The following is a 21,238-nucleotide window of genomic DNA, read 5'->3' as shown; positions in this document are numbered from 1 at the left end:
TGTACAAGTAGCTTACAATCTATAAGTAAAAATGTAGAACACTTCCTTTTTTATTTTGAGGGTTTTCAGATTAGTACACAGGAATACACCAATGTAAGGATTTAGGGTATGTCTGTGTTGTTTTTCTCTTTTCCTCACAATTTAGAAAAATGAATACAGACTTCCTTGGCTGCTTGGGATTAGGTGATGTAATACTCTTGTCAGTTCACCAAAGAGTTCCGTTTATACTTGCCAATAGGTCCAGGATGTTGTTTTTGTACTCTCCCATAGATAGATGAAAGTGGTTCTTGGGTGCCTTGCTAATATATGGGGCGTCCCAAGATTAGGAAGTATTCTGAGACTATCCTCTCTGTTGATAGACTATTTCTGTGCCTTGCCTAAAGACCTGTTGTTCTGTCCACCAATAGATATTTGCTGCCCTACAACCATTGCCAGAGGGGCCCAGACATCAGATTCAGCCTGGGGAGTCAGCGTAAGCACCAGTCCAGCTTGAAGCCAAAGTGAAGGTAACCAGCACAGGCATTGCTGGCAACTAGGACCTCAGTGAAGACAGAGCCCTGGGATAAAGTATGTACCCCTGCCACTGTCTTGGGCGAAAGACGGGTTCACACATCAGGAAGGAGAAATTATGGATCAAGTATTTAATGCCCAGCTGAGAGCCACAGACCGACCAAAATAGCGAGGAGGCTTTGCTTGAGTTGACCCCTTTTGAAAAAAGGGTTGCCTCAGAGATCCTAGCATCAGGCCTCTGAATTCTGGTCCCAAAGTGAAAGCAAGTTTGCTTCTTTGTTTGTTGGTCAAGAGATACCTGAGCAAACTGGATGCAATGTGTGGCCCCAACGAATGCGCAGTGCACCAGCAGAGCAATACAGGAGTTAGGGAAGGAAAATGGTGCACTGCCTGAGACACTGGACAGGATCGCTAAGAGCATTTGCCCTGGTGGGTGACTGCCCTATCCTGAAAGAAGAGACTTTTTCCTTGAAACTGGGCTATGATTCTTGAGTTGCGAGTTGTGCAGCTCCACCGTGGACACAACAAGAGCCTGCCTGTGAGGCTCAAACTGACACAGGGAGAAGATTCCCCTCTGGTTGGTTTTACAGCAGCTTCAATTTCCCCAAGGACTTCTTCCGTTTTGTCAATAATGTACTCCTTTGGATGTCCCATTTTTAAGGAGGAGCAGCCCTTTGCAGCTCTTCGTTCTAATTCCCATAGCACTGTGTGGTCTTCCTGGTCCCAGATATGATTGATATTTTGGCCCTCATAAAAGGAAAATATAAAATTCAATTGGAATTTTTTTTATTAGATATGTGCTGTTAGCTATTCTGAAACTGAAATGAATAGTCACTGAAATGCATAGGAGCCCTTAAAATGTTTACTAGATGATTTTAGGATTTGCTTTTGCTTGGGACTACAAAAAAGATAATTCCATTTGTAATAGTGGTCATTACTCTCTCCTGCTATCTGTATGTTAATTATGACCCAATGCTCCGTTCTCTTTGTATTCCTGCTTATACCTCATATATACTTGCCCAATGAAATGTTTAGAATGGAAAATGCCCACTTAGCAACGAATTAGGATATTGATACATTTATGAAAATTAATGTGCAAATATTTTCTGTGTTCCTACTGGATCATAGGAATGTCTTTAGTTCATGCTAAAAGAACTATCTGTTAAATATTGCAGGGTGTTGTTAGCATGAGCTGAAAGCCATTTTGTATTTCTGGCAGCCATATAGTTTGCCATGTGCTGCCTAGTGCTCGCCATGTGCTCTATCCTCCCTCAGTGTTGACTGCTCTTGTAATCTGCCTAGAAACAAACTATATTTAGCATCTTCCACCTTTGCACATGCTCAGTTGAGCTTGCAGTTGTCCTTGCAGTTGTTTCTTGTCTGTAAATGTTAGGATGTTTTCACCAGAATTAGCAACTGTTAGCTCCTCCCACTTTGTTGAGCAAGCAGATCTTGTATACCCATATTAGGCATTTGCATGCTTACATGAGCCAGGACTGCCCCTTGGTCTTATGCTGACTATGTAACCCTAGGAAATGTGACTAGTCAACTGAACGTTGACTTAGACTTAGATGCGCACTACTTAAATGAATTTCTAATGATCTAAATTTTCTTTCTTTCACTGATACAATTGTATTCCTGTTGATTCACAGTACATTCTATCAAATTCTACACAAAAATCATATTTTTTTAATTTACATATATGCGAACATTTTTAACACATTATCCAATATACAGAAAAAATCAATTATTCATTAATTAGGTTGTCAATCGCCCAATGCATTTCGGGACACGTAGCAAGTCCCTTCGTCAGGGGAAACACTGTAAATAAAAGATAATGTACAGGCACATCAGTGAGTTTAAAAACGATGGTGGCATTTTAACATGTACACAAAAAAGACGATACATTCTTAAACCGAAATATCCTTCACCATCAAATCACCTTTAAGTGCAGTGTGTGTCAAAGTATAAATAATCACTTACACCACTGTTTGAGAGCCACTCCCTCTCAATGATCCTTCAGTCCCTTTCTTTTCCAAGAGCGATATCCATATCCTACGGTATATGTATAGGTATCTTAGCATGTTCAACCAAACTAAATCATAATGCAATGTTCATAAACACGAAGAGTAATCATACTTTGTCTTGCTGACCATAAGACACCTTAGTACGTGACTACACCAGATGTTCACACACGTTTATCTGTATGCCAAGAAATTAGAAATCAGTGATCTCGCTCAAACTTAAAAAGACAGCAACACTATTCAATCATGCCACGCTTACCTATTCGTTCTTACTCAAAATGATTCTGTAAGCAACTTCCTTCCACGTAACACTATCCTTCCCTGCCAATTTAAAAAAGATGTAATCACTATATATCACTATTATAACCAGTTCTTAACTCAACCACTGTGCTGACCCCTTGACACTCACCTCCTAATTCCTCCGCTATCTCATGCCACAAGACCCGCTCTTCCGCCGAACACCGTTACCAGTGAACCGATAACGCGACACTGTGTTTGGAAACACTTCCACATTTAGCCACACTAACCCGCCGCCCTATTGGTTACTCTGATGAGGTTACCACCAATCAAGATAGCGCTTTCACATAATGACGTGTGTCGCATCGCGTGCCAATGCACCCAAAGCTATCCGAGTTTTTTCAAGACAACAGAAATTTAATCAGTGTACATTTCCAACTAAATATACATCGTACTGGATTCAACAGATACCACAACTGCATAATACCAAAGCTCGTCCTGTTAAAAAGACAACTTAAACTCCATCGCCAAAAAAAGTGAACATGCAAACAAAAATGTGAATAAATAGCATTAAATATTATCAACGTGAAAACATGGTTATTGTTATCATCCATAATTCATGAGAACATTTGTCATTTATAGGATTTTTTTTTACAGATAACTACTAAGTTCAATACGGTCATTGAGACCCCCGGGGGTCAGAGTGCCAAGCATTTTTATCCAATATGTTTCTCTCTGTAATAGTTTTTCATTCCTATCTATGCCTTCTTGGGTTGACACTCTCTCAAGTATTTGAAATCTCAACTGTGCTATAGTGTGATGTGTTTCTTGCCAATGAATCGCTAAAGGTGATGTGGTGCATTATTTGTGAGTCCTACTTCTGTGTTCAGAGATGCGGATCTTTAGTTTACGCTCAGTCTTTCCTATGTAAAGCAGTCTGCATGGGCATTTAATGGTATATATAACCTGATTCGTGTTACAGTCACCTTCAAATTTTAAACTGATCGATTTTACAGTTTGAGGATGTGAAATCACGTTTTCTATGATTGCGTTATTACAGTGTACACAATTACTGCACCACCGCATTCCTTTGTACATCTTTTGTTTTTGAGTTTCTTTTGGACTGAGCAATTCTTTAATGTTTTTTGATCGAGTATAAGCAAATAAAGATCTCTCTGAAAAAATGTTGTGAAAATCTGCTTCCTGTTGTAGAAGTTCCCATCTTTTATTGATAATATTCTTGATTTTCAAAGAATTAGTCGAATATTTGGAGACCAACACGTTACGTTTCTTTTCAATTTGTTCTTTCTTCATCAATAAAGTATTGCGATCTTCTTTAAGAGCTTTTTTCTGTGCTTCTTCCAATAATCTCTTAGGATAACCTCTCCTTTTATAATTCTCTTTGTACTCATGGATGTATTCAATGCTTTTCTCTTTTTTTGTCACTATTCTCCTTAGTCTTAAGAAATGTGAGTACGGTAAATTCTTTAACAAAGTTTGAGGGTGTAAACTTTGGTAATGTAGCAGACTATTTTTGTTCGTTGGTTTACGATGAAGTGTGGTCATAATATGTTCTCCTTCCAATTCAATGTTGACATCTAGATATGCTATCATTGTTCTGCTTGTGGTATGCGTGACCTGAATCCGTGGGTTCCTTGAGTTCAAATGTGATATATTATTCTCTAGTTGTATTTCCGAACCGGACCATATTAGAAAAATATCATCAATGAAGCGACAAAAATATTAAAGATTGTCGGTCCACTCTTTTTTGCCAAAAGTGTGATCTTCTTCAAATTTAGCCATATAGGTATTGGCATATACTGGAGCTCCAGTAAAACCCATTGAGGTCCCATTGAGTTGCATATAGTATTTGTCTGCCCATCTGAAAAAGCTGTTTTGTAAACAAAACTGTGTCAGCTCTAGTAGGAATACTGGATTTAATTCAATTTCACGATACTGTAGCAGCATCCATTCTTCAGCTTCCAATCCATCAACATGACAAAGTGAGGTGTACAAGGACACCACGTCTATTGTACCCAGAATGTAATCATATCCATGCTTACATGAGCCAGGACTGCCCCTTGGTCTTATGCTGACTATGTAACCCTAAGCATAAGTTCAAGTTCAAGTTCAGGAATTTGTATAGCGCACTACTCACCCAGAGGGTCTCAAGGCGCTTGGGGGAAGGGGGTGCATTATTTATCGAATAGCCAGGTTTTAAGTTCCTACCTGAAGGAAATGTGGTTCTGGGTAAGGCGGCGGTGAGTGGGGAGAGAATTCCAGGTTTTGGCCACCAAGTAGGAGAATGATCTTCCTCCCATGGTGGATTTTTGGATGCGTGGAACTGCAGCGAGGGCTTGATTGGAGGATCTTAGTTGGCGGGTCGGTGTGTAGAAGGGCAATCGTGTTTTGAGGCATTCGGGTCCTAGTTTGTAGAGGGCCTTGTGTGCGTGGGTGAGGAGACGGAACGGTATTCTCTTGTTGACGGGAAGCCAGTGGAGGTCTTTCAGGTGATCAGTAATGTGAGCTTGGCGTGGGATGTCCAATATGAGTCTGGCTGATGCGTTTTGGATGCATTGGAGTTTTTTCTGTAATTTGGAAGTGGTTCCGGCATAGAGGGTGTTTCCATAGTCCAGTCAGCTAGTGACCAGAGCGTGAGTGACAGTCTTTCTTGTTTCGGTGGGGATCCAACGAAAGATTTTTTGAGCATGCGAAGTACGTTGAAGCAGGAGGATGAGACGGCGTTGACTTGTCTGGTCATCGAGAAGGAGGAGTCTAGGATGAAGCCCAGGTTGCGTGCGTGGTCTGTGGGTATGGGTGCCGTGCCCAGGGCCGATGGCCACCATGAGTCGTCCCAGGCAGAGGGGGATGATCCTAGGATGAGGACTTCCGTTTTGTCTGAGTTAAGTTTTAGGCAGCTGTTTTTCATCCATTCGGCTACTTCTTTCATGCCTTCATGAAGATTGGTTTTGGCGGTGTTAGGGTCTTTGGTAAGGGAAAGGATCAGCTGGGTGTCGTCAGCGTAGGAGATGATGTTGAGGTTGTGTTGTCACGCGATGGATGCGAGGGGACTCATGTAAACGTTGGAGGGTGGGACTGAGTGATGATCCTTGTGGTACTCCGCAGATGACTTCGGTGGCCTCTGATTTGAATGGGGGGAGTCGGACTCTCTGGGTTCTCCCGGCGAGGAACGAGATGATCCAATCTAATGCTTTTCCTTGTATGCCGATTTTGCTGAGGCGTTGTATGAGGGTGCTATGACAGACCGTGTCGAAGGCGGCGGAGAGGTCAAGTAGGATGAGGGCAACTGTTTCTCCATTGTCCAGTAGTGTTCGGATGTCGTCTGTCGCTGCAATAAGGGCGGTTTCGGTGCTGTGTTTGGCTCGAAAGCTGGACTGTGAGGAGTCGAGGGAGTTGTTGGATTCAAGGAAGGCGGCGAGCTGTCTATTGACGGCTTTCTCAATGACTTTGGCAGGGAATGGGAGGAGGGAGATGGGGCGGTAGTTCTTGAGTTCAGAGGGGTCCGCTGTGGGTTTCTTCAAGAGGGCGCTGAGTTCGGCGTGTTTCCAGCTTTCTGGGAAGGTAGCGGAGTTGAAGGAGCAGTTGATGACATCACGGAGATGGGGTGCGATGATGGAATCTGCTTTGTTGAAGATGTGTTGGGGACAGGGGTCGGTTGGCAAGCCTGAATGGATGGAGTTCATTAGGCGGATGGTGTCTTTAGTGGTGATTGGGTTCCAGGCGTTAAGGATGTTCGGGGCGGTTTAGGTTCGGAGGTGGGTGGAGTGGACTGTTCTTTGGAAATGTTCTCAAAGCTGTTCTGTATGTCGGCGATTTTGTTATAGAAGAAAGAGGATGAGGAGTCGCAGAGTTCTTGGGAGGGAGTAATGTCGTTTGAGGCTGTGGTGAGGTTGGTAAATTCTTTGACGATGTTGAATAGTTCCTTGCTGTTTTGGGCGTTGTTGTCGAGTCGATCCTTGAATGCTGACTTCTTGGTGGATCGGATCAGTTGGTGGTGTTTGCGGGTGGCTGTCTTGAAGGTGGTCAGGTTGTCAGTGGTTGGGTTTTTTCTCCATGTTTTCTCGAGAGTACGGCATAGTTTCTTGGATTTCTTAAGGTCTTTGTTGAACCAGGGGGCTTTTTTGCTACCCTGTTTGGTTTGGTGGTTTTTCAAGGGTGCTAGTTCGTCAGCACTGTGAGTGATCCATTGTTTGAGTTTGGTGGTCGCTTGGTTTGGGTCCGATGAGAGGGCGGGAGGGTTTTGATTGAGTGATGTGAGGAGTTGGTCGGTGGTGATTTTGTTCCAGTTTCTTCGTGGAATAGGTTGTGGGGGGTTGTGGGTCGAGGAGGTTTTGTAGTTGAAGTGAACACAGCTGTGGTCCGTCCAGTGGAGAGCTGTGGTGTGATCGAAGGAGATGTGCTTGCTGGAGGTGAAGATTGGGTCGAGCGTATGTCCGGCTATATGGGTGAGGGTGTCAACAAGTTGTTTGAGACCAAGATTGGCCAGGTTGTCCAGAAGGGTGGTGGTGTTGCTGTCGTTTTTCATTTCCAGGTGGAAGTTGAGGTCTCCCAGTAGCATGTAGTTCTCGGAGGCGACGGCATGTGGGCTGATGAAGTCAGTGATGTCTTCGCTGAATTGTTTACGGGTTCCTGGTGGTCTGTAGATGAGGGTGCCTCTAAGTGTGGTCCTGGGGTCGGTGTGGATCTGAAAGTGGAGGTGTTGGGCGGTTGTAAGGTTATCGTCGAAGCTGGTCGTGATTCTGATGGTGTTCTTATGGACGATGGCGATGCCTCCTCCTGTTTGGTTGGTGCGGTCTTTTTGGATGATCTTGTAGCCGTCCGGGATGGCTATGGCGATGTCGGGCGCTGAAGAGGTGTTCATCCAGGTTTCTGTAAGGAAGGCAATGTCCAGTAAAGCAGTGTTGAGTAGGTCCCAGAGTTCTGTGGCGTGTCTGTGGATCAGGCGGGTGTTTAGCAGGATGCACTTCAGGTGGTTAGGGTCGGATCTGTGTGGGGCTAGTGGATTTGGTGGGGGTCTTGGTGCAGGCGAACTTGCAGGAGTGGCAGGCGAAGGGGCCGTGGGTACGTCCTGGGGCAGCCTCGTAGCATTGTGATGTGGGTCTGGGGTTAAGGGCTAGGAGGGTGGCGGTGTCGTACGTTATGCGGGATGAGTGCGGTTTGCGAGGGCCAGGGGGTCTGGTGCTGGGCGCGGGCCAGGCGCGGACAGGCGTAGACGGGCTTACCTTTGGCGCACCTTCGGCGCACATGGGGCGCATCCTCTGCGCGTAAACGCTGCGCGAAGATGCATCTGTCATATGTGGATAGTGGAAGGGGAGGGGCGAGGGAGGAGGGAGGAGCAGCTGGGAGGTGGGGGGCGGGGTGGAGAGCCGTGGAGGGAAGGCAAAACAACAACAAACAAACTAAAATGGCAGTCAGCCAAAAGCGATGCAGGGTTGGGACACAAAGATGGTAAAACGCTAAAATAATGACACAGTCAGGCACACAGTGAAAATAAAGGCAGCACAGATTACAAGAGCGTTGCAGCGCGCTATGGGTGACTCGCGCTACGGTGATATGCTAATTAGTCAGATGTAACAGAACAGGTTTAAAGGCGAATTATCTCGATCTGGCGTACGATGCTGATTAAAATATTAATATTGCGTCTACAATGCAGGCGGTGGGCTTGTAATAACGATACCAGTCTGGAGTCAGGTCAGGGAGCAGCGGGAGGAGGAGCGACCGTGTCTGAGGGAATCAGGATATATAAGGCCTCTGTTTTCTGTACTCCTTAGACTGCCTCATTCATTTGCTAAGGTGTCTGTGTGACGTAGTCTCCCTCATCTGAGGTGAATAAATGCATTTTTTTAATATTTCAGCTTCTGTGCCAATTTCTTCTTTGTTGGTTTAAAAGGACCAAGTATCAGTGAGACCCCTGAGAAGGTTTCTATTTTCTACAATGGGAGACCACCCAGTCTGAGAATTAGTGCTAGTGATTGAGGTGGCCAGCACTGTAGAACTGCACACAGAGGATTGCGCACCCCATCCACCATCCCCGGAATAGATAATTGCTTGTAAATGAGATGGGCAGGACTACAGAGGCCTAAAGACCTTCAGTATTGGCTGTGTGCCATTAATAACTTATGACACCTTCCACCAATGCTATTAAGCACTTATATGTTACAATCCCCTTAGGCCAATAAGAGGGGGAATGTAGGAGAACCATAGAGTTAAATCCCTTCTTAATAGCCGCATTCCACCAGATATGCAAATTGGCCTGTAGGCCTCCAGGTGACAGAGGTTGGGGGTCTACAAATTTACATCACGCAGTGTCTTAAAGACAGGAACTACAGCTCAGTGGGTCATTGCATGCACTGCAGAAATCTGTGCAATCTGAATGTTATAGGTTTGAACCCAGATGAGCACATTAAAGCTCACAAAGGACATGAAGACAAATCAACAGCACCAAAATCTCTAAAACAAATCTGCATTTTTGGCTGCTATCAGGATGAAAAAACTGACTTGGAATCCATATTTGTAATGAATAGAGGGAGGATCTCCAGATGAATCTCGTGGGTGAGGAGGAATGTTCAGTTGAGACAGAGAAGGCATGTAGGTTTACAAAGGGGACTAAAAGAAAAGGGGTGTCAAACTACAAATTATATCAAATCAGGTGTGAGGGAACTTTGTGCCATTGTCAGTGAAATAGGCTTAATATATTAAGGCTGGGAAATGGAACACACTTTAGATTGACAAATATTGGCCAAGTAAAGCATTAAAATAGTGAATGTAAAACAAACAGTTCGCTGGTGGCATCACATGAAGCCAGCAAACAGTCTCCTGCCAGGAGAGAGGTCTTTCTTAGAAATGTGTCCATTACAGCAGCGGAGAAAGTGAATCAGATTATGCAGGTGGCTATTTTGCCCCACATCCGACAGGCTTTACACATTCTGTGAGAAGCCTTCAACAAATGGATCAGACCACAAAATAGATTATTTTGCCTTAAACACAACCAAATTATTATTTTCTGATGGAGTGGAAGAGAGCAAATTGGAATCACAGAACTCAGTTTTCTATTTCTGCCTTTGTTGTTGCAAGCATTGCATAGCAAACACAGCAAGATGAGGAATGGAGTGATGAAACTTTTCAACCACTCACCCCCAGTCAAGGAATCTGGGTTTAATCGTTCATCCTTTTGCTCACCACACCACCCCAGTTTGGCCCCAGTCATATTCAAATCACACTTGTCCCTGCACCTTATAGGAGCAGTCCAGCCCGAACTGCCAAGCAGGTACCCATGGACCAGAAACAAGCATCATGGAACCGGTTTGGGGTATCATCCCTTGCCAGCAGGACTAGCTTAAATCCAGTGGCACATTGAGCAAGGAACCTATGTCTAAGCTTTACCACCTAGGGCGAGCATAGCAACCACAACATACTTTGAATCCAGGGCTTGCAGGTTCAGTAGCAGGTTCACAAGAGCCAAGTCAGGGGTCATAACTGCGACCCTTAAATGATGTCCATGATTCTGTTCTCATTCCCCAATGTACTGAATTCTGTCCTTTGACACTGTCTATCCATAATCCACCTTTCTTCAGGCATTTACTGCAATGCTTTAAACAAATTGTGATCCTGCAATTATTAAAAAACAAACAGTGGTGATCTTTCCTCTCCGGCCAATATCTGAGCTCAAACTCAGCTACCCCCATTCTTTTCTAAGATTCTTTAAAGGTTGGGTATTCAGTAAGATAAACACTCTCTTGTTCAAGGACAGTCTAATATATGCATCCATTTCTAACGATAATGGCATTACTCCTACTCCCTCACCTTCCTTCAGTACAATTGAGGCCCCGCCTCCCACTCAGACCCACCCCCAGCAAGAAAACTCTGCCCATCCCCACCTCCACCTGTACATAAACAAGCCGAGCTAGCACTAAGTTGTACCTCACCGAGAGGGAGGGAGGGTCCTCGAAGGAAGGCGAGGGAGTAGGACTAGGAGTAATGCCATTATCGTTAGAAATGGATGCATTACCTCCCGTCCCTCCCTCGCCTTCCTTCAGTATAATTGAGGACATAGCAAGCAAAACAAAACAGAGACAGAGACTGAGTGACAAACAACACAAAACAGAGCCCGAAACACAGCAGATCAACATCCCTGGCCTCGCAAAGAGGACACAGCTCCATGGCCCGAACCCCCACAAGAGGAAAAGCCACCAAGTCTGCGGACCGAAACCAACAACCCACGGAGAGGGGGAAGGCAAACACCTGAGTTGGACTAAAGCAAACAAGAGACCTCCACCCGAAAGGACTCCACATCCAACAGGCACCACAGCAAAAGAAGCCAGACAGCCAAACTGAGCAAACGAGACTCCACAGTCAAGGGAGGAGTAGGACAGAACACAGGCAAAACCACCCCATGACAGAGCCAAAACGCCAAGCCACCGGAGGGACAAGGGATGGAACCGGACCCAAAACCAGCAGATCCGAACAGACCAGTCAGAAGGGAAACACACAAGACAGGGCCCACAACACCCCCAAGCACCCAGCAGGGGAGACGGCAACCAAAAAAACAAGGCCCAAGAGTCGCAAACCAAGACCCCAATGAGCCCAAAGGGTGGACCGGATAAGACATCCAACACCAGCAGCAAAGACTCCGAAGGGAAGGACCCAACAGGGCGGGGAATCAAACACGCCAGACCCTGAAAATAAAACCAGGCAACAGGCAAGGAAGCCAGGAGCACTAAGAAGCTGGAAAGCCGCCCACTGCACCCGCAGAGGAACCACCGAGAATCCCAGAAGAGCCCCAGTCGGAGGGAACCGACATACCAAAAGGAGGTAAGCACCATGGAAACAACACCCAGTGCAGAACACCAGGCCGAAAAGCCCAGCAAACACCAAGCACAGGACAGCCGAGAGGTGGACTGACGTGAAGCCCGCAAGCCACCGACAACCGGATGGGAACCTCCAACACAGCCAAGCCCAGCCGCACAACCGCCATCAGCAGGTGCAAGCCCCACACAGAACCTAGTGAAAGGCTCGAAACAACAAGACTAGGAGCCCAAGGCCAACAGGGAGCAACCAACAACCCCCGAGCACAGACCCACCGGGCCCGCACCAGAAAGGCCCAGAGCAGCGGAAAGGCATGGTGGGGGAAAGGGGGAGGCACACAGAAAACCCAGAGGCCCAAGAGAGGACCAGCCGCTGACCCCCCCAACCACCTAAAGACCCAGAGACCAGAACATGGCCACCCTGGCCGACCCTGGCGCCGCAACAGGACCACCACAGGGAGGGTCCAATGACCCACCAGCAGGCCGGACACAGGGAATGGGAGAGAAACCCCAGGACGAAGGAGGGACCCAGCACACAAGAACTGCCAGCACATAGGTTACCCACCGAGGCAGAAAGCCAACAGCTCCAGCACCCTGACCATAGTCCACAGAAACAGGACGCAGGCAACCATGGAACAAGGACCAGAACCTGGACCCACCCTGATCGTGGCAGAGGACTACGCCACCGGAACGACCGACGAGTCAACACCCACAGACCCGCAGAGAGCCCTGAAAGGGCACCAGGACAAGCCCTAATGGCAGAACAGCCACCAGCAAGAGGAACACCGGGAGAGCAGCAGGAACCAGAACTGGAACCGGAACCGAACCCAGCCAAGCCCTGAACAGGCCGGTGACCGAAGCCACCACAAGTGGAGCCAGAGGAGCCAGCGAACACCCAGCCAGAAGACAACAGCAGTCGAGCCACCAAGAGAGCCCCTCCTGGGACGAACCAACAAGGGCAGCAGGGACCACAGACCCTGGAGACCAACCCAACAGGAGCCAGACGGACAGGCGGAGATGAAGAAAATGAGCCCAGGGAACGAGAAACACCACAGAAGCCAGGTGCCCCTGCACCCGCAGCCACAGGACTACCCAAGGAGCACCCGGGACCACAAGGCCCAAACCCACGAAAAAGAAGAAAGACCAGGCACCCAGACAAGGGAACTGGGCTGAGCACAGTCCGAAGACGAGCCCCGACAAACACCCGGCCCTGAGAGGGGACCAGAGAAGACACTCCCCCGGAACCAAAAACCCGATCACCAGAAGAACCAGCAAGGACCTCCTGAACAGACCGAGCAAAAAGACACTCCAGCCGCATGTCGCAAGAGGCTGACAAGAGAAGGAAGAAGGAATACCCCCCCGCATGAAGGAGAGCCACAAGAGCACCCGGACATGCGGGAAGACCCAGGGCGAAGGCCCGAGGCCAAAGGGGAAGGACGCAACACAGAAAATGGGCCTACCCCACAGAGAACCGCAGGAAACGCAGAAAAGAAGCAGTTACTGGGAAGCGGAGAGAAGCGTCACCAAAACACAGGGCACACCAAAAACCACCAGACAGGGCCTGCTGAAAGGCGGCCCGTAGGGCCAACACACAGAAGGAAACTGGCCAAAACCAGGAGCAGACCCCCAGAAAAAACAGGATGGGCACAAAGCCGTCAGACACCCCAGCCCCAGCAACAGAATGGAGCGGGCCCCAGATCCGAGCCCCACCAACAGGAACCCAGCAGATGGAACACATGGTAAGCAAAAAGGACACCCAGTCCAGCAGAGCCACCCAGCAGGAACCGGAGACAGGCACTGGAGGCAGATGAACCCTCCCCAAATTGGAGGAACCAGCACCAAGCCGACCCAGCACCCATAAACCACCGTACACAGGACCCCGCCAACAGAAACGTACCACAGCCACTGAGGAGGAAACGCCAATGACGACCACCCACTGTCAGGGAACTGACCAGACAGTAGTGACAGGAACCCAACAGGGCAAGGCACTCAGACAAGGAGGCAGCAAGCCAGGGTGAAAAAACGGTCAAAACCGCGCCCACCCGAAAGACGGAGGCTCATTCCAGGCAAGGCATGCAGAGGGCCCAAGGTGGCGACACCCAGCCGGCACGAATCGCCGCCGCCAACTCCACAAAACCCCACATCAAGGAGGGCACAGAAGAAGCAGAGAAAAGGCCTGCCAGTGCAATGGCAGCAGCCAAACAGAACATCAAACTCACCAAGCAGTGTGACCAGGACAGAGTCCGACAGCACAACAGGAGAAAAGGGGTGACCCCCACCAAGAAGCAAAGCCACTGGAAGAAGAGAGTGACATGCAGCACAGAAGCAAAATCTCCAGACACAAACTGAGCATGTAGAGAAACCTGAAAACCTTTAGGACCAACACAGTGCAGAAGGAATACAGAGGGCTGAGGAGAGACAACCACGGCAGGCCTCAAAGGCAACCGACAAGCAAAAGTCAGCTGGTCATTACCACAGTGGACAAAGCCACAAGCACATACAACAACTACGAGCAACGAACGCCACTCCCACAGCACCAACCCCCACCCCGGGACCCAAGGCCAACCCCAACCGGGAGGGACGGGTACACCAAGGAAAGAAACCCACAGACCCTGCCCAGCAGGAAAGAGGAAAACCATGTTGACCAGCACAGGAGTCCAGCGACCCACGTCCCAAACGCCCACCACCCTGGAGCCACAGCCAGTGCCAGAGGCAGGAGAAGGACCCATATGGGAACCAGCCGCTCACAGGATCTGCCGGACGAGGAGGGGACGCAGAAGGCACCAACTGAATCCCAGAGCACAGGACAGAGAATCCTCAACCAAGTCCAGCACCATCCACAGACATGAGAGGCAGAACACCCCCACAGAGTCCAGGACACCAGGGCGCCCTAGGGAGACCGGAGACCCAGCCACACAGGAAGAGGACATCAGCACGCCCCCAACAACCCCACGCGACTCAGAGGTGGACAACCACCAAGGCAATCATGGAGCTTAGACAAGAAACAAGCCCCATCCAGCGAACACAGTGCCACCAAAGGCACCTGAAGAACCGCCGAGGTAAAGCACCAGGGCCTGAACCACAGGGCAAGAGAACCGCCCAAGCAGGAAGGGGAAAAACAAACAAAAAATGGGCACAAACCCGTCCTACCTGGCCTCCGGGAAGACACCATACCGGGAGGAGGCAGCCACGCAGCCCGACCCGGAAACACAGCCCTAGCCACTGGAGGACCGCCCGACACTGCCGTGGATTCCTAAACCACCGCTCTGCCCCCATACAACGAGTGAGATGAGGAGAGGAAGCACCACCAGGAGAACTCTGCAGAGGGCACTGCCGTAGCAGAGAACCATACCGAAGACTCTCCGGCACCGCCACAGGGAGGAATTGAAAGGGTAAGTCTCACTAATGAGACAGATAAAAACAAGTGAAGGTGGGGGCAGGCAGAGTTTTTATGCTGGGGGTGGGTCTGGGTGGGAGGCGGGGCCTCAATTGTACTGAATGAAGGCGAGGGAGGGACGGGAGATAATCTCTGTTATCTGGGTATTTCTCTGTTCTTTTTTAGATGTTCTACTAACAGCTCTAACACTAATGCCTAGAGCAGTCATTGAGTCGTTTGGACCTGTCAGCTGCTTTTGACACTGTAGGTCACTTTTCTGGTAAACACATTTACGCGTGTTGGCATTAGACGTGCAGCCCACGAATGGAGCCGAAGATCTAGCTCTTTGGCTAAACAGTCGAGCAGAACTCTCATCTCCCTCAATCCCCACCACCAGCACCTTGAGACCCTCATGGGTGAGTAGCGCGCTTTACAATTCCCTAATTGATTGAATAACTACCTGATCATTTACTCTCTATTTCCTCATTCTTATCTATGTCCTAATCTTTACTTCTGGATGTGCTTATGCTGTATTTTTGTCTTTTGATTAATTTTTCCAAAATTAATATTGTCTTCTAAACCTGTCTTGTCTGCGCCCTCTATGCCAGCTTCACTGAATCCCTTTTCACTTTATATGCTGTGCACATCTCCAATCAGGACATCATTTGCCTTGTACTTATAGATCGATCCTTCTTATAGAAACTCTTGGCTACAGCATAATTAAATATCAGTACTATCCAACCACACCTCACATATATAACATGGCTACGGCCATCATTAATTATTTAGCATGGAGCAATACTTATTATTGCAGAATTATTGTGACTGATCCCCACAATACTTGATCCTTGTTGAAGATATTAATTTTGACACTTCAGTTTTGTTTTTTTATCCCTGCCATGATCCCAACTCCCTCTAATGTTTACATCTTTTCTGGGTTTCAATAAGCTGTAAACTGCAGTCGAAACTCCTCCCCTTGTTTTTTTAAAGTAATACATGGCCTCTCCTCCATATCTGTTGGATACAATATGTAGACATTACCGTCAGCAGTCTTCGCGATCTACCCACTTCCACCATGTACATGTGCAGATAAACCCTAAGTGTTGCTTCTTGCTTGCATTCACGTTATCTGCTCGGCAATGGAACACCAAGCCTTTCATAGTCAGAGTTATTTACTCATTAGTAAAATTCAGATCTGCACAGCAGAATACTTGTTGAAATGTGAATCTGAAAGCCGTGTTTCACCCTTGCAACTCCCGCATGTCAATTCCATTTCTAAAGCCGAAGCTCCATACACCGGGCGATGCCGCTTATTTTTATATTGATTGCTCATCCGTCACTTTTTCATTTCTTCTCTCATTTGTTTGTGAGACATCCCACCAGCTTGCTCAACTTATGCTTAAACTTGGTACACACATCAGAATCTAGCAAGCAACCTAGGTCAAAATATTGAATGTGCAGGTCGTTCTGTGCTGGCTACAACAAACAACAAGCATTTGCAATGCAATGGTCTCGGCATCATTAAAGGTAGAGCTATTGGCATTGCTCATGACATTTCTTTTTTTTTCTTTAAATCATAAATAAATGGCATTGTCATTTACATTGCCAATACACAGCACTCTGCACTCAACAGCACACACCATTCTGCACCTGCACTCACTGCTCTGCACTCACTGCTCTGCACTCACTACTCTGCACTCACTACTCTGCACTCACTACTCTGCACTCACTACTCTGCACTCACTACTCTGCACTCACTACTCTGCACTCACTACTCACTACTCTGCACTCACTACTCACTACTCTGCACTCACTACTCACTACTCTGCACTCACTACTGTGCACTCACTACTCACTACTGTGCACTCACTACTCACTACTCTGCACTCAATACTCATACTCTGCACTCACTACTCTGCACTCACTACTCTGCACTCACTACTCACTACTTTGCACTCACTACTCTACACTCACTACTCTGCACTCACCACTCACTACTCTGCACTCACTACTCTGCACTCACTACTCTGCACTCACTACTCTGCACTCACTACTCTGCACTCACTACTCTGCACTCACTACTCTGCACTCTGCACTCACTACTCACTACTCTGCACTCACTACTCACTACTCTGCACTCACTACTCTGCACTCACTACTCACTACTCTGCACTCACTACTCTGCACTCACTACTCACTACTCTGCACTCACTACTCTGCACTCACTACTCTGCACTCACTACTATGCACTCACTACTCACTACTCTGCACTCACTACTCACTACTCTGCACTCACTACTCACTACTCTGCACTCACTACTGTGCACTCACTGCTCACTACTGTGCACTCACTACTCACTACTCTGCACTCACTACTCACTACTCTGGACTCACTACTCTGCACTCACTACTCTGCACTCACTACTCTGCACTCACTACTCACTACTCTGCACTCACTACTCTGCACTCACTACTCTGCACTCACTACTCTGCACTCACTACTCTGCACTCACTACTCTGCACTCACTACTCACTACTCTGCACTCACTACTCACTACTCTGCACTCACTACTCTGCACTCACTACTCACTACTCTGCACTCACTACTCTGCACTCACTACTCACTACTCTGCACTCACTACTCTGCACTCACTACTCACTACTCTGCCCTCACTACTCTGCACTCACTACTCTGCACTCAATACTCACTACTCTGCACTCACTACTCACTACTCTGCACTCACTACTCACTACTCACTACTCACTACTCACTACTCACTACTCTGCACTCACTACTCTGCACTCACTACTCACTACTCACTACTCACTACTGTGCACTCACTACTCACTACTGTGCACTCACTACTCACTACTCACTACTCTGCACTCACTACTCTGCACTCACTACTCTGCACTCACTACTCTGCACTCACTACTCACTACTCTGCACTCACTACTGTGCACTAACTACTCACTACTGTGCACTTACTACTCACTACTGTGCACTCACTACTCACTACTGTGCACTCACTACTGTGCACTCACTACTCACTACTGTGCACTCACTACTCACTACTCTGCACTCACTACTCTGCACTCACTACTCTGCACTCACTACTCTACACTCACTACTCACTACTCTGCACTCACTACTCTGCACTCACTACTCTGCACTCACTACTCTGCACTCACTACTCTGCACTCACTACTCACTACTCTACACTCACTACTCACTACTCTGCACTCACTACTCACTACTCTGCACTCACTACTCTGCACTCACTACTCTGCACTCACTACTCTGCACTCACTACTCACTACTCTGCACTCACTACTCTGCACTCACTACTCACTACTGTGCACTCACTACTCACTACTCTGCACTCACTACTCTGCACTCACTACTCTGCACTCACTACTCACTACTCTGCACTCACTACTCTGCACTCACTACTCTGCACTCACTACTCACTACTCTGCACTCACTACTCTGCACTCACTACTCTGCACTCACTACTCACTACTCTGCACTCACTACTCACTACTCTGCACTCACCACTCACTACTCTGCACTCACTACTCACTACTCTGCACTCACTACTCTGCACTCACTACTCACTACTCTGCACTCACTACTCACTACTCTGCACTCACTACTCACTACTGTGCACTCACTACTCACTACTGTGCACTCACTACTCACTACTCTGCACTCACTACTCACTACTCACTACTCTGCACTCACTGCTTGTGAATACATGTAGACTACCTCGATGATTGCCATTCACGTGGCATGTTTATTCATGTCGTGCTCATTTTAACAAATGCCATTCATCTTCCCATTGCTTTTCCAGTACATTTGCGTGATCGAAAGTGAAGAATGCCATTCGGGTCACTGTGCCATTCTTCACGTCAGAGCTAAAACCAAACACAAAGATAACATGCACTTTTGACCAAAAATACTCAATCAATAAGAAAGGTAAAACTAATCAATAATGCACCATACTGCATCCAGTGACTGAGTTAATAATGCACAGGCTCCAACTCTCACCCAGACATATGGTAAAAAAAATGCCCCCCGGAAGCCCGCCGCGGCCGCCCCGGAAGTCAGGCACGGTCGCCTGTGACGGGGGCGAGGCCACGTCCAGACCGGAAGAGGAGGCAGGCGGAGTCGATGCGTCTCGCGGCCCGGGGCTCCTGTGAGCGGTGTAGAGTCCCCGGGCCGCGCCAGCAGGAGGTTTGGCAGAGTCCCCGACATTGGCCAGGTAAGTTCCAAAAGGCTGGGAGGGGGGCTTGGTGCACGTGTGTGTGTGTGTATGCTCGTGTGTGTGTGCGACGATGACGGCGGGGGAGGGGGGGCCTCGGTGCACTTGTGTGTGTGTGTGTGCACGCGTGTGTGTGTATGTGTGAGGGGGGGGTGTCTCTGTATGTATGTATGTGCGTGCATGGGTGCTTGTGTGTGTGTATGCGCATGCGTGTGTGGTGTTGCTGCTTCCCAGGAGACAGCAGCTGAGCGCGTTCGCCGAGCGCGTGGCCAGCGGAAATCGCCTCCTTGAAGAGGCAATGCGCGTGGCCGAGGCTGTCTCCTGGGAAGCACAGTCCCTGACAAAAGATCTCGGCGGAGACGCGCTTCCGCGCGTTGACGCCGAGACCTAAAAAGGTGGGTGGAGGGTCCGAGGGAATGTTTAACGACCTTAGCACAGTTATAATCCCCCTAGCAAGCTAAAGAAAACACAAAGAATAACTGTGGGTCTTAAACAAAACGAAAGCTATGTGTGTGCAGAGATGACTATGTATATGCTTCCAAATTTAAGCAGATTACTGGACATTTACCCTATGTGAAAAAATGTCCATCAATTACTCTTCCTATACCGCCCAATTCATCATTTGGTCTACTTCACAGTAGGTAGTCCGTATTTAGCCAACTCCAGAGATGTTACTGGGAGATGGTTGGTTTTGATGATGTTATTATACAAGATGATTGGTTGATGTTGTTTGTTCGTACCTGAAAGCAGTGCATATGTGATTTGTGAAAAATGATAAGGAGATGTGCTTGTGGTAAAATTGGATAGTGTGCGCAATAAATTTTTATTCTGGAGCCGTGCCCTTCCAACAATAAAAACAATAGAGTGAAAAAAAGTCAGATGGTACAAACAAATAACTTCTGACTGGGTTATCTGGTCGACATGTTTCTGCAGACATTTAAAGGTCCAAAATGGTACCTGCCGCTTCTTCAGGACCCATAAACTTAATTGCTACTGCTCTTACGTGATGAACTAAAAAACAATTGTGAACAACAATGATAAATGTCACCTGTTCACTTCTGGTATTCCTCCTTAGATTCAAGGGGAACGTGTATCTCCTCACCTGGCAAGCAGCTCAGGACAATGGAGCGCTGCTCTGTCCGTCGGTACTTCTAGCAGCCTTCTGGGCTGGTTGGGGAGCTGCTAGGAGTACCGACTGACAGAGCGGTGCTCCATTGTCCTGAGCTGCCTGGAGGCATTGCTATGAACTGAAATTACCTCTAGCAGACCGAACCAAGGGGCATATTATCAAGGGGGTTTATCGCCGCTTTTTTGGCTTTACAAAGCCACGAAAGCGGAGATAAAATTATCTCCCTATTACCTAGCTGTCGCTAACACCAGTTAGCGACAGCTAGTAGGAGATAGCGACCATCTTGGGCCCGCTGTGCATGTCAGTGATATTTATCACTAATGACATGCAAAGTGGGCGTGCCAAGATGTTAGCGACTGGAAACAGTCGCTAACATCGCTATCTCCTATTACCAACTTTTGGAGACATTCGCGCTAAGCGCGAATATCTCCAAAAGCTAACACCTGCCCCTGAGCAGTTCTTAGCCATGTTATCCAATGGTAGGTGGATAACATGGCTAAGAGCATTAGCTCGGTAATGCATGAATATCGCGGACTTTTCAGCGATATTCATGCATTATTGGCGATTTTTATCGCATTTGCGATAAACCTTGGTAATACCAAGGTTTATCTGCAATAAAAATCGCCGCAGCTCAGCGATAATTTTTTATCTCTAACCAAGCAATAGCGATAATTATCGCTATTGCTTGGTAATATGCCCCCAAGTGCACCATTGGTTCTTTGAGGACTGTCAGAAATTACTGAATGCACAAGAACATTAGGCCAGTAACCTGAGTCAATTCACATTTAAAAGGGGTATCAGAAAATGTGTCTGCCTTTGGTCCTACCACTCAGATAGAGCCAGAGGCGTAACTAGAGCCACATTTCAGGGGG

Source organism: Lissotriton vulgaris, chromosome 6, assembly GCF_964263255.1.
Source record: "Lissotriton vulgaris chromosome 6, aLisVul1.2, whole genome shotgun sequence".
Taxonomy (NCBI): Eukaryota; Metazoa; Chordata; class Amphibia; order Caudata; family Salamandridae; genus Lissotriton; species Lissotriton vulgaris.
The sequence above is the reverse complement of the archived record's forward strand: the minus strand, read 5'-3'. Positions refer to the sequence as shown.